Source organism: Pseudorasbora parva, chromosome 3 (assembly GCF_024679245.1).
Source record: "Pseudorasbora parva isolate DD20220531a chromosome 3, ASM2467924v1, whole genome shotgun sequence".
Lineage (NCBI taxonomy): Eukaryota > Metazoa > Chordata > Actinopteri > Cypriniformes > Gobionidae > Pseudorasbora > Pseudorasbora parva.
The window spans coordinates 36,297,284-36,308,334 of NC_090174.1; the positions used below are offsets into that span (position 1 = coordinate 36,297,284).

General features: G+C 38.9%; 1 protein-coding gene across 6 annotated transcripts in view; it reads left to right on the top strand.

Moving 5' to 3' along the window:
- The window catches only part of dab2ipb (DAB2 interacting protein b), a 194,197-nt gene that overhangs the window by 120,478 nt on the left and 62,668 nt on the right, over positions 1 to 11,051 (top strand). The window contains exon 1 of one of the 6 annotated variants that reach the window (XM_067438641.1): positions 5,974 to 6,164. The exons of the other annotated variants lie outside the window; for them this stretch is intronic. The gene's annotated coding sequence lies outside the window, so the exon portion shown is untranslated. Of the gene's footprint in view, positions 1 to 5,973; positions 6,165 to 11,051 lie in introns of those variants that run through there. 6 annotated transcript variants of the gene reach the window in all.

Below are 11,051 nucleotides of genomic sequence, written 5' to 3' on the forward strand. Positions count from 1 at the left end.
GTGTGCAGATGGGGTGTGCGTTGAAACCATAGAATGTAAAAAAAATGGATGAGTGTCCGTGACGTCACCCATAGGATTCTGAAGTGCAGTTTTGAGCCATAAAGTAAGGTCGAGCTGGCAGTTGTCATCTTGGCAGCTTGTCACCGTGAGTCACTCCCGGTCCCGGATAACAGAAAATGGGCAAAGAGGCGGGACGTGGGCACACAAGATCAATGGTGGTCATAAAACCACAATTTGTACCAGGCTGTAAAAAAAAAAAAATGTTCTGCTGTAAAGTTGGGCATTTTAACATGGGGCTCAATGAGATTCTGCTTCCTTCTGGAGCCTGTCTCTAGTGGCCAGTCGAGGAATTGGAGTTTAAGTTACTTTCGTATTGGCTTCAACAGAAACTTGTGGAGGTTGCTGCTTGGTTATAACACTGTTACAATGAGCCTCTATTAGAACTATGATATTATATTCTGTACTTTTAAATCTTTTAAGAAACCATGAGAAAAGGGTGAATCATGACTGAGAGTCAATGTTCAGTAATGATTCATTATTATTATGTTTTAAACTATGCTCTTTAGCTGTGTTTAGCGAAGTGTTTGTTGTCATACTCAAAAATTAGTAGATTTTTAATGATTCAAAAATATTGTATTTTTATTGTATCAGATAACATTTTAAGCTGTCATGTTACAATGTACCCCACCTATAGGGCATGTTGTCACATTTCACTTCCATTCTTTTGGGGAAAATCAAGAAAAAACTATTACACTGTATTAATTAAACAAAACCACATAATTGTACTGGACGTGTGAAATGAATGTGGGAAAAAAAAAAAATACTCTGAACCCTAAGTGGATTTACACAAACTAAGAAAGTCAAAAAGTGCTAGGTTGTGCCCCGCTCTCCCCTACATATACAAAGGCAGATACGCCAAAAAGGACATTAATCATATGCAGTATCAATTGATATGTAGTACATGTACATATTGATATACAGTATATCAGTATGTATGTAAGCACTGATATCAATATGTAATAGAAGCATTTTTTGTTGCATTGTTGTTGTTTTTTATATATAGTAAGCCTGTATGTGGTTCAGAATTTTTGAACACTCCTTTGAATCCTTTGAACTCCTTCTTTCTTTCTTTCTCTCTCTCTGTTCAGCCATAACTAATTCATTGAGTTTGTATTGTTTGTCCTATTGGCACAGATGGCACATAGAGACTTAGAAAACATGATACCAGGCACAAGTTGAACCATTTACCAATAGATCAGGCTGTTCGGTTCTGGTGGATGGAGAAGAGGATTCTTCTTAGTGTGTAAACTTAGCCTGACGTGGTCATACTCAATTCTAGTCAGAATATGAGTCTGAAACTACTCCATTGGGCTGTGATTATGGGGGCGTGTTTCAACCAAACCAGGAAAGACATCAGTTGGACAGACCTACAATCAATCAGAGCAACGAAGCAACGCATTGTCAAATGTCAACAGAGTTCAGCTGCACTGTGTTGCCAAGTCCACGTTTTTTCCCTGCGGGTTGTTTTCTATGTCCGCGGGTTGAAGAGACTATTATTATGTGATATATAGACCCATTAGTGCGAATTTTAGCTGGCAACATTGCCAAAATAACATATTTTACCCCCCAAACGCCATTTTCCCCCCAGAGAACCCCCGAGAAGCTATTGTTTAGGGCTAGTAGTTGGCGGGTTTTGTTGTAAAAACTTGGCAACCCTGTCTGCATGCGCGCTGAAATCAGGCTGGAATACACGATCTTTGCCGGTGTTGTAAAAAAATAATATAATTTAATGATACAGAGTACTTACCCAACATGATCATCATTTCTGTGAGAAATTGTGAAGGTGAATGCATATACAAACAAGCTCTCCGTTTAGGATTCGAAAAAATATAATCCAAGCCCCTTTGATGACGTGCATGATTACGTTACTGTTGATCATCTGTCCGTCATCGTCTAAAGCCCGCCCTGATGATTTCATTGGTCCGAACAGTTTCTGTTCGAAGATAATTACTCTGAGCAAGGCCAGACCGAACTGCCCTACCTAAAAAATTGTGGGCGGGGCTAAATTCGGCTGGCATCCAGGCTAGTGTAAACTGGATTTGAACTTGAAAAAAACTGGATTTGAAAAAAATGTTTTAAATTATAAAAAAAAAAAAAAAAAAAATGGGGAGTATCTAGTGAATGCTGATTGTTTTTAAAGGGACCGTTAATCTGCTATGTCTAATTTTCATATAGTCATACATAAGCAGATTACGGTTGTCAGTCTGTAGTTTAATATAACCAATGTTATGATTGTAAATTACCTCTGTTATGATTGGCTATTGACTTCCAGAATGCTGAACATCAAATAGGCAATGATCTGTAATTGTAGGCCGTCATATGTACATATTTTTTGCGGTATATATTTAACGTTTAGTTTTCAGAAATATGATTAACAGATGATGGGCAAGGAAAGAACTTCTTCATCTATAACTTAACTACAAAAATGTATTTTGTTGAAGGATAGTATCATGACGGAGAGTGTCACAAAAAGATGGACAGAATTGGAGCAAAAAAAAAATATTTATCCTTTAGCACACACATACACACATTCACAGACACACAAGTCTTGTCGTAGATACAAACAGACTCTAATAAACTTTCTAGACTGGCACCGCTTTTTATTTGATGCTCTCACATGATGCTCAAAGATTCTAATGACTATAAAGGGTCAGATCTAAATTAAAAGCATTTGAACATTTGAGTCAATTTTACCTCCGCTCGTTTTATTGTTCTCTTGCGTATCCTTGTTTCGCTCCCTCCTGAGCTGGGAAGAGATGATGTTGTCAAGGAAACTGTCATATCAGGGGAAAAATCTCAGTGTTGCTTTATTGCTCAGTAAAATTCATTTGGGTAAAAAAAGGAACTAATTCCTAAGGAAAGTATGAAGATTGAACGAGAGCCACTTTTAATCAAACTGTCAAGCTCAATATGTATGTTTTGTGAAGACTGATTTTAATAAGGCCCCAAAGATGGCCTTGAGTCTGCTTGGACAACAACATCAGCTGTCGTTATTGAATGTGCAAGTAATAAATCGGAAGATGTTTTTGAAACTAAAAAGTGTCCACTGTTCTCGCTCAGTTATAATGCATAAGATGAAGTTAAATTGTTGTGTTTTTGTAATGTACATGAATAAATAGACAGTGATTTATTGGGTCATTCAGTAGTGACTGGCTGTATCTGTAACCACAAGTTTCTTAGTATAATAAATTAAAACAGTATGTGACGAGTTATGTCCGAATTCACAGAAGCTTTTATTCATAAAAGAGTAGGAAAAAAGTACCCAGATTAACTATTTCTTCCAGCAAGATTCTGAAGTGTGCATTCAGTAGACATTTTAGTACCCCATTAGGCCACAGGAGAGGATTTGTGAATGGCAATGATGCAACGCAACTGATGCTGGCAGGTCACATGACAATGCCAACATGACAAATGTATAGATTACATTAATACAACACACATTCATACTATACAGAATATATACTCACCTAAAGGATTATTAGGAACACCTGTTCGATTTATCATTAATGCAATTATCTAATCGACCAATCACATGGCAGTAGCTTCAATGCATTTTGGGGTGTGGTCCTGGTCAAGACAATCTCCTGAACTCCAAACTGAATGTCACAATGGGAAATAAAGGTGATTTAAGCAATTTTGAGCGTGGCATGGTTGTTGGTGCCAGATGGACCCATCTGAGTATTTCACAATCTGCTCAGTTACTGGGATTTTCATGCACAACCATTTCTAGGGTTTACAAAGAATGGTGCGAAAAGGGAAAAACATCCAGTATGCAGAAGTCCTATGGGCAAAAATGCCTTGTTGATGCTAGAGGTCAGAGGAGAATGAGCCGACTGATTCAAGCTGATAGAAGAGCAACTTTGACTGAAATAACCACTCGTTACAATCGAGGTCTGCAGCAAAGCATTTGTGAAGCCTCAACATGCACAACCTTGAGGCGGATGGGCTACAACAGCAGAAGACCCTACTGGGTACAACACATCTCCACTACAAAAAGGAAAAAGAGGCTACAATTTGCACAAGCTCACCAAAATTGGACAGTTGAAGACATTCTGCTGAGACATTCAGATGGTAGAGTAAGAATTTGGTGTAAACAGAATGAGAACATGATCCATCATGCCTTGTGCAACTGTGCAGGCTGGTGGTGGTGGTGGTGGTGTAATGGTGTGGGGGATGTTTTCTTGGCACACTTTAGGCCCCTTAGTGCCAATCGGGCATCGTTTAAATGCCACGGCCTTCCTGAGCATTGTTTCTGACTATGTCCATCCCTTTATGACCACCATGTACCCATCCTCTGATGGCTACTTCCAGCAGGATAATGCACCATGTCACAAAGCTCGAATAATTTCAAATTGGTTTCTTGAACATGACAATGAGTTCACTGTACTAAAATGGCCCCCACAGTCACCAGATCTCAACCCAATAGAGCAGTGGTTCTCAAACCTGTCCTGGAGTACCACCAGCCCTGTACAGTTTGTATGTCTCCCTCATATATCACACCTGATTCAACTCATGAGCTCATTAGTGGAGACTGCAAGACCTGAAATAGGTGTGTCAGATATAGGGAGACATACAAAACGTGCAGGGCTGGTGGTACTCCAGGACAGGTTTGAGAACCACTGCAATATAGCATCTTTGGGATGTGGTGGAACAAGAGCATTGTGCCCTGGATGTGCATCCCACAAATCTCCATCAACTGCAAGATGCTATCCTATCAATGTGGGCCAACATTTCTAAAGAATGCTTTCAGCACCTTGTTGAATCAATGCCACATAGAATTAAGGTAGTTCTGAAGGCGAAAGGGGGTCAAACACAGTATTAGTGTGGTGTTCCTAATAATCCTTTAGGTGAGTGTACGTTTTTAATGGTCACAAAGTAATTTAAAAGAAAATAATTTGTTTATGCTTTTTTATACTTTGTATAAATCATGGAATCATTTACTCAACCAATTTGTTAAATTCGTCAATCGTTGGTTTTAAATTCAAGCATAAATTCAAAATTTAAATTCTGAAGATCATGTGACACTGTAGACTGGAGTAATATCTGCTGAAAATTCAGCTTTACCATCGTAGGAATAAATTATATTTTAAACTAAATTATGTATTATTAATAATATAGGAAACTGTCATTTTAATTAGTATTAATAGTTCACAATGTTTTTTTACTATATTTTGAATCAAATAAATGCAGCCTTGGCGAGCCTAAGAGACTTCTTTCACTTATTAAGATACCAATCGCAAACCTTTGAATGGTAAGCGTGTATACTGTATATAGTCTTCATTCTCCAAACTGTTAGCTAAGAGTTGAAAAACTTTTTTTCAGGAGCAGGCTTAGACCTGCTGTGAACAGACGGTTTGCAGGTTGATTTCTGAGCTTAAGTCTGGAAGAACTGTTGACAAAGCCGGGGCTGCGTATGAAATTACCCGTTTTATTTAGTATTGGAGAAAATTTTGTTTTGGTTGATTATATGCTGTGTACCCTGTCAGTCACAGCCATCTGTGAGTATTGATTTGAGATGAAAGGGAAATCTGACTAACAAAGACACACATATGAGATTCTTATTTTTGTGCATTTCTAGTTGTATCTGAGTAAATCAGAGTAAAACTATTTATACAAGCACACACACACACACACACACACACACACACACACACACACACACACACACACACACACACACACACACACACACACACACACACACACACACACAAACTCTGACGGAGAGATAGAGAGAGCAGAGGAAGTAGGACAGTGGAAAAATAGGCAAGGAAAGGGAGGATGACAGACTAAGAAAGCACAAGAGGGCAGTAGAGAGAGGGAGAAAGAATGAATGGGGGTGATAGACAGAGCTGAACGAGTGAACGAGAGAGAGGGAGAGAGATTTTTCTCCGCTCCGTCTTCCCCTGAAAACAACCGGCAGCGGTTGGGCTGCTCAGTGCTGACTGAGTGAGAGAGAGAAGCAGGGAGAGGGAAGCGCTCGGTGCCGGAAAAGAGAAAAATGGAGCTGTGAGAACTGCCCAACTGATCCTTCACCTTCAGGGTTATCTCCTGTCCTGTTCTCTCCCGTGTGCGACCGCTGCGCTCAATTCACATGATGACTGGTGAGTGATCAGTCTGATTCCTTAGTCTTTGGCTCGGACTGTTTTGACGTTGTTCTCACAAATATAATGCGATTATGCAAACTAGAAGTCTCTCGTGCACACTCATTCATTCACATGCTGTGATCCGGGACTGTTTTGTGTGTCTGTGATGGGGGATGCTGATCATATTAGATGTTCTGGGTCACTGGACTCATGTGGTTAAATTCTGATGCCATTTTAGTGTGGAGTCACTGTGGCCAGCAGCAACACATCTGCATTGGGATTGTTAAATAAGCTGCATTTGATTAAATTAAGCTTTAATTTAAAGTTATTATTATTATTATTATTATGTGATGGAGGGTGTGTCATTCTTGTGGTAATTAAAATGACTCCTGCTCATCGCTGGCTGTCACTTGTGTTTTCTTCGTTTTTTTTTTTTTAATGACCTGAGGTCATGAACTTCTCTCAACCTGTCAGCTAGTGTATGTGTGTGTCTGTAATTATATTTCAGTTGAACAGTTGCTCTCATTCATATAACACTGAGACACACATTACACCTGTTCATCCAGCATCTCCCTCCCTCCCTGGATTGATAGATTCAAAGAATGATTAATGATTAACTTGCGTGTACAATGCAAGTGAAATGTACACAATTGAAAATGATACGTAAATATTGAAGTGGTGTTTTTGTTACCTCAGTGAGGTTGCTCTGACCCTAAAAATGACTGTCATAGGTGGAGCCTACAGTACCTGACTGATGAGAAATTCTGGGAATTGTGAATTTCTCATTTAACTCAAGCCCTTTATGTGTAGAATGTGTACAGCTTGTGGCAACATGCACACAGATGGAAAAAGTGAAAGGAAAGCCAAATGTATTTATTTTACCAACACCTCTAAACTGAGTAGAGAGAGAATGGGAGATGGTGTGAAAAAGAGGAAGGAACGAGAAGAGAGTTTCTCCTCAGTACCAGCTGTTGTTCGACATCTCTTCAGATGTGCTGGAACGAAACATTAAAGACAGCTAACGTTTGATTGGAGGATATAAAAAGGCAATGAGCAGAGAAAAACAGTCCAGTATGCAAAAATGTTTTTTAAACTTGCAGTCCACATTGCAAATCAAGCCTATCTCTCTTTCCCCCCGCCTCGTTTTCTCCCCGTCGCTCTCTAATTGCGCTGTCATGACCAATCTCTCTCGTCTATTGATTTGTTGTGCGCTGCTGAGGCTGGTGTTCTGGAACATGAGGAGGGTGGTATAGGGCATCATCTCCTCGGGAGAGGGTCACCTCAGAATGCTCAACGTGACCAGAGCGTCTCAGAGGTGAATGCTTCAGAGAGTCGGATCAGTATAAGGATATAAACTTCCAAAGGCTTCATGTTAAGTGCAGGCATAGAAAGACAGTTTATGTTTATGTCTGATCTGTGTATCATGCAGGACACGCTCGGAATGGAATGCTACCATATTTGTAAGTGTTATGCATCAAGATAAATATGGAGGAATCTTATCAAGAGCTGTTATTCCGGTCCAACGAGGCAGGGACAAATGCGTCCAGGACTGACAAACAAGTTGAGAGAAAGAAAGAAAACGAGAAATGAGAACCCAGTTTTAAAATCAGCCATTATATTTTTCTTTTCCTTTCAGTAAGAAAACCTCCAGCAGGCATTTTTCCCTGAAATGTCTGCTATTTAAAACAATAAATAATAGTCGTATTATCAATTGTCCAGCTGGAGTCTGAGGTGAGTCAGATCCCCGCATTTATTGGCAGCAGCAGTTTACATCAGATCTCACCGGAAAAATACTCTTATTTCAATGCATCTATGTGCAGCTTTTTCTTCGGTACAGTCCAAGAAATACATTTGCCGATTTATTTGTGTTGTGCTGACAGTAACTTGCAGATTGCCACAGTCCCTTCGCATTGTGTCTTGTCCCTTTAAGTGGCAGCATGAATAAAATATGTCTGTGCTGTGACTTGAGAGCTTTTCTCTACAGCTGTGCTGCTTTTCCAATGGTTTTTTTGAGTCCCGGGTTTTACAGTGGACATCAAGTGGTGACCCAACACCGTTCCCAATATATTTATCACTCCTGTACTGAAACATAAAAATATTAAAATGAAACCATAAAATGTATTAATAAACCATAAAATGTACGGACACAGCAATATTAAAATTTATTCATAATTATGAACAATAAACAGACTGATAAGGAAATTATCACAAAAAAATGGTAACACTCCTTAAAGCATATATATGGTCTAATTAATAATAATAACCACAGTTATAATATTGTTATTGTTACGCTTTTATTTTCTATCGTAAAATCTCAAAAGTATTTTTTTTCTTCCCTCTAAGGCAAAATCAGGCTTCCATTCTCAACAGCCAGTAATTCAAAGCACAAAATAAATTATGTTTGGCACAAGCCTTGTTGCCGCATGCTAACCTGTATTCAGTATAGTCTGTCTTGTATTTTAATCATTTTTTATCTTTTTTTTTACCTTGCATACTTTTTTTTTTTTTTTTTTTTTGGAATGAGGGCATGTGTGGCAATCTGGCTGGCATATGTGTATTTTGGCTAGTGTCTACAAAGTGGCAGATGAATATTTTGTGCCAAAATATCAACAACAACAGATATGGGAGGCTTTTCTCCTTTCTTTTTAAACGCGTACATGCTTATTTATTTGGCTACCCTAACTATGCACAATTATATTGTTAGTTGGGCATAATTATGCATCAGCATTTAGCATTGTTGTTTTTTCTCGCTGTCTGTGAACAGACCCGTGACCTATTTTTGAATCCCTGAAGTTGAGATCCACTAGTTTACAGTGATGTTACAGGAGCTCCAGCCACAAACGACCAGCTTCCAAAGGAATATTCACTCCAGTTCATCAATAAATCAGTCACTCGCACCTTTGGGGAATTTATATCTTTACATGTAGTGTCCTGTTTGTAGATTTTCAGTTTTTCCCGGCATGTGTGTGAGCGTGTGTGTGTGAGCGAGCGTGTGTATGTTTATCCATGTTTTCTCATGTTATTTTCTATTTTGGCCTAGTGTGTGAGTAAGCGGCTTTGTCTGGCAGGTAGATAAAGGGATGGATGGATATATGGATGGATGGAAAAGGGAGGGGGAGTGAGGAATGAGAGATGAATAGATGGACTGATGGCAGCGTTAATGGCCTGGCTTGGGCAGGGTGGCCTACTACAGTTATATAACTTTTAAATCGCTCATATGAGAATACAAATACAGACAAATAAAGCATGCTGTACAAATTTTAACTCAATTAATTTCTTAATCAGCTTAATGTGTTTTATTGGCATGGATAAAATCTAAACCATTTATGTTGCCAAAGCAATGGCTTACTATTTGCAGTGGGTGTAAATGACATTGGCCACACTGTACAGTAGTGTTGTCAAAAGTACAGACTTTGATACCAAGTCGGTAATGAAATGTAAAAAAATGTAACGCTTTGAACGCTGTTCGTAAACACAGAATGGTAAACACCTCCTATTGGCCATTGGCCGCATGCGCTCATTGGATATTTCTGTGATTGGCTACAATGGTCAACGCATGTGAGCATTTGAAAGCACACAGAAGTGTTTGAAACAAGCGGCAACCTCCTCCAGTTTCGGTTGAAGCCATTACAGAAGTAATTTAAGCTGCAATTCATCAACCGGCCACTAGAAACAGGCTCCAGAAGGGAGCAGAATCTCATTGAGCCCCATGTTAAAATGCCCAACTTTACAGCAGAAAAAAAACATGCTTACAGCCTGGTGCAAATTGTGGTTTTGGTCTATACGACTGAAGGGTTTTATTCAGTTGTCATGCTGTTTTTGAAGTCCATAAAAAATGCAGCTGTCCGTCAAATAATGTGCTCCACGCGGCTCCGATGGGTTTATAGAGCCTTCTGATTTGAATCGATGCGTTTGTGTAAGAAAAATATCCATATTTAAAACTTTATAAAGGAAACCCGCCTTGAAGTCTTCCATTGTAGCCTTGGCTGTTTAAGTATACTTTGATAGCCACAAGATGGTGCCAGCGTTAACCATAGAAGTCGTACCGGTCAAGATAACTCGTAGTACCCGGATGATCGGGTGTTATCTGGAAATAATATACCGCTGGAATGCGCGATTGACCAATCAGAATCAAATATTTCACAGAGCCGTGTAATAAAAAGCCTTAAAGTTCTGCATAATTAAGAGCGTGGTTACTTTGATTGACTGGTGGATAGCCATTTATTCGCTGTCTGTTAGTCATCACGTCACTTCAGCTCCGCCCACCTCCCGCCTCTTTGCCCATTTTCTCTACTTTTCACCTCAAAACTGCTCTTCAGAATCCTATGGGTGATGTCATGGACACTACGTCCATATTTGTTTTACAGTCTATGGTTTGAAAGTGTTCTGAAAGCGAGATCGTTTAAAAACACAAGCAGGCATCAATCAGCGGACTTCTTTCAAACTCTGCCGTGTGTATCTGTGCAAGCGCTCGGTGAAGAGCACCATTGATGTATTTACAACATGTTTTTGAAGTGCTGATTATAGTAGCCAATCACAGACATATTTGATGAGCACGTGAGCACAATGACCAGTCAGAAGTGTTTACAATTCCGCGTTTAAAAGCGCTCAAAGCGTCACATTTACATTTTTAAAATGTTTTTATTTTATGTTTCATTAGTATTTGATATTGGAATCTAGATTTTAAGATCATTCACTGTTAATATTATAGATTTTATAATGGTATGTTATTCAGTATTTTATGATTGTATGTATCTATGTTAGCATTTACACTGGGGTGCAAGTAGTATCTATAATTTAGACTAGTAAAGGCATGGTAAAAAAATAAAAAATAAAAAAAAGTCCACTTTCAACAGTGTATATTATAGATTTTATAATGGTATGTTATTCAGTATTTTATGATTG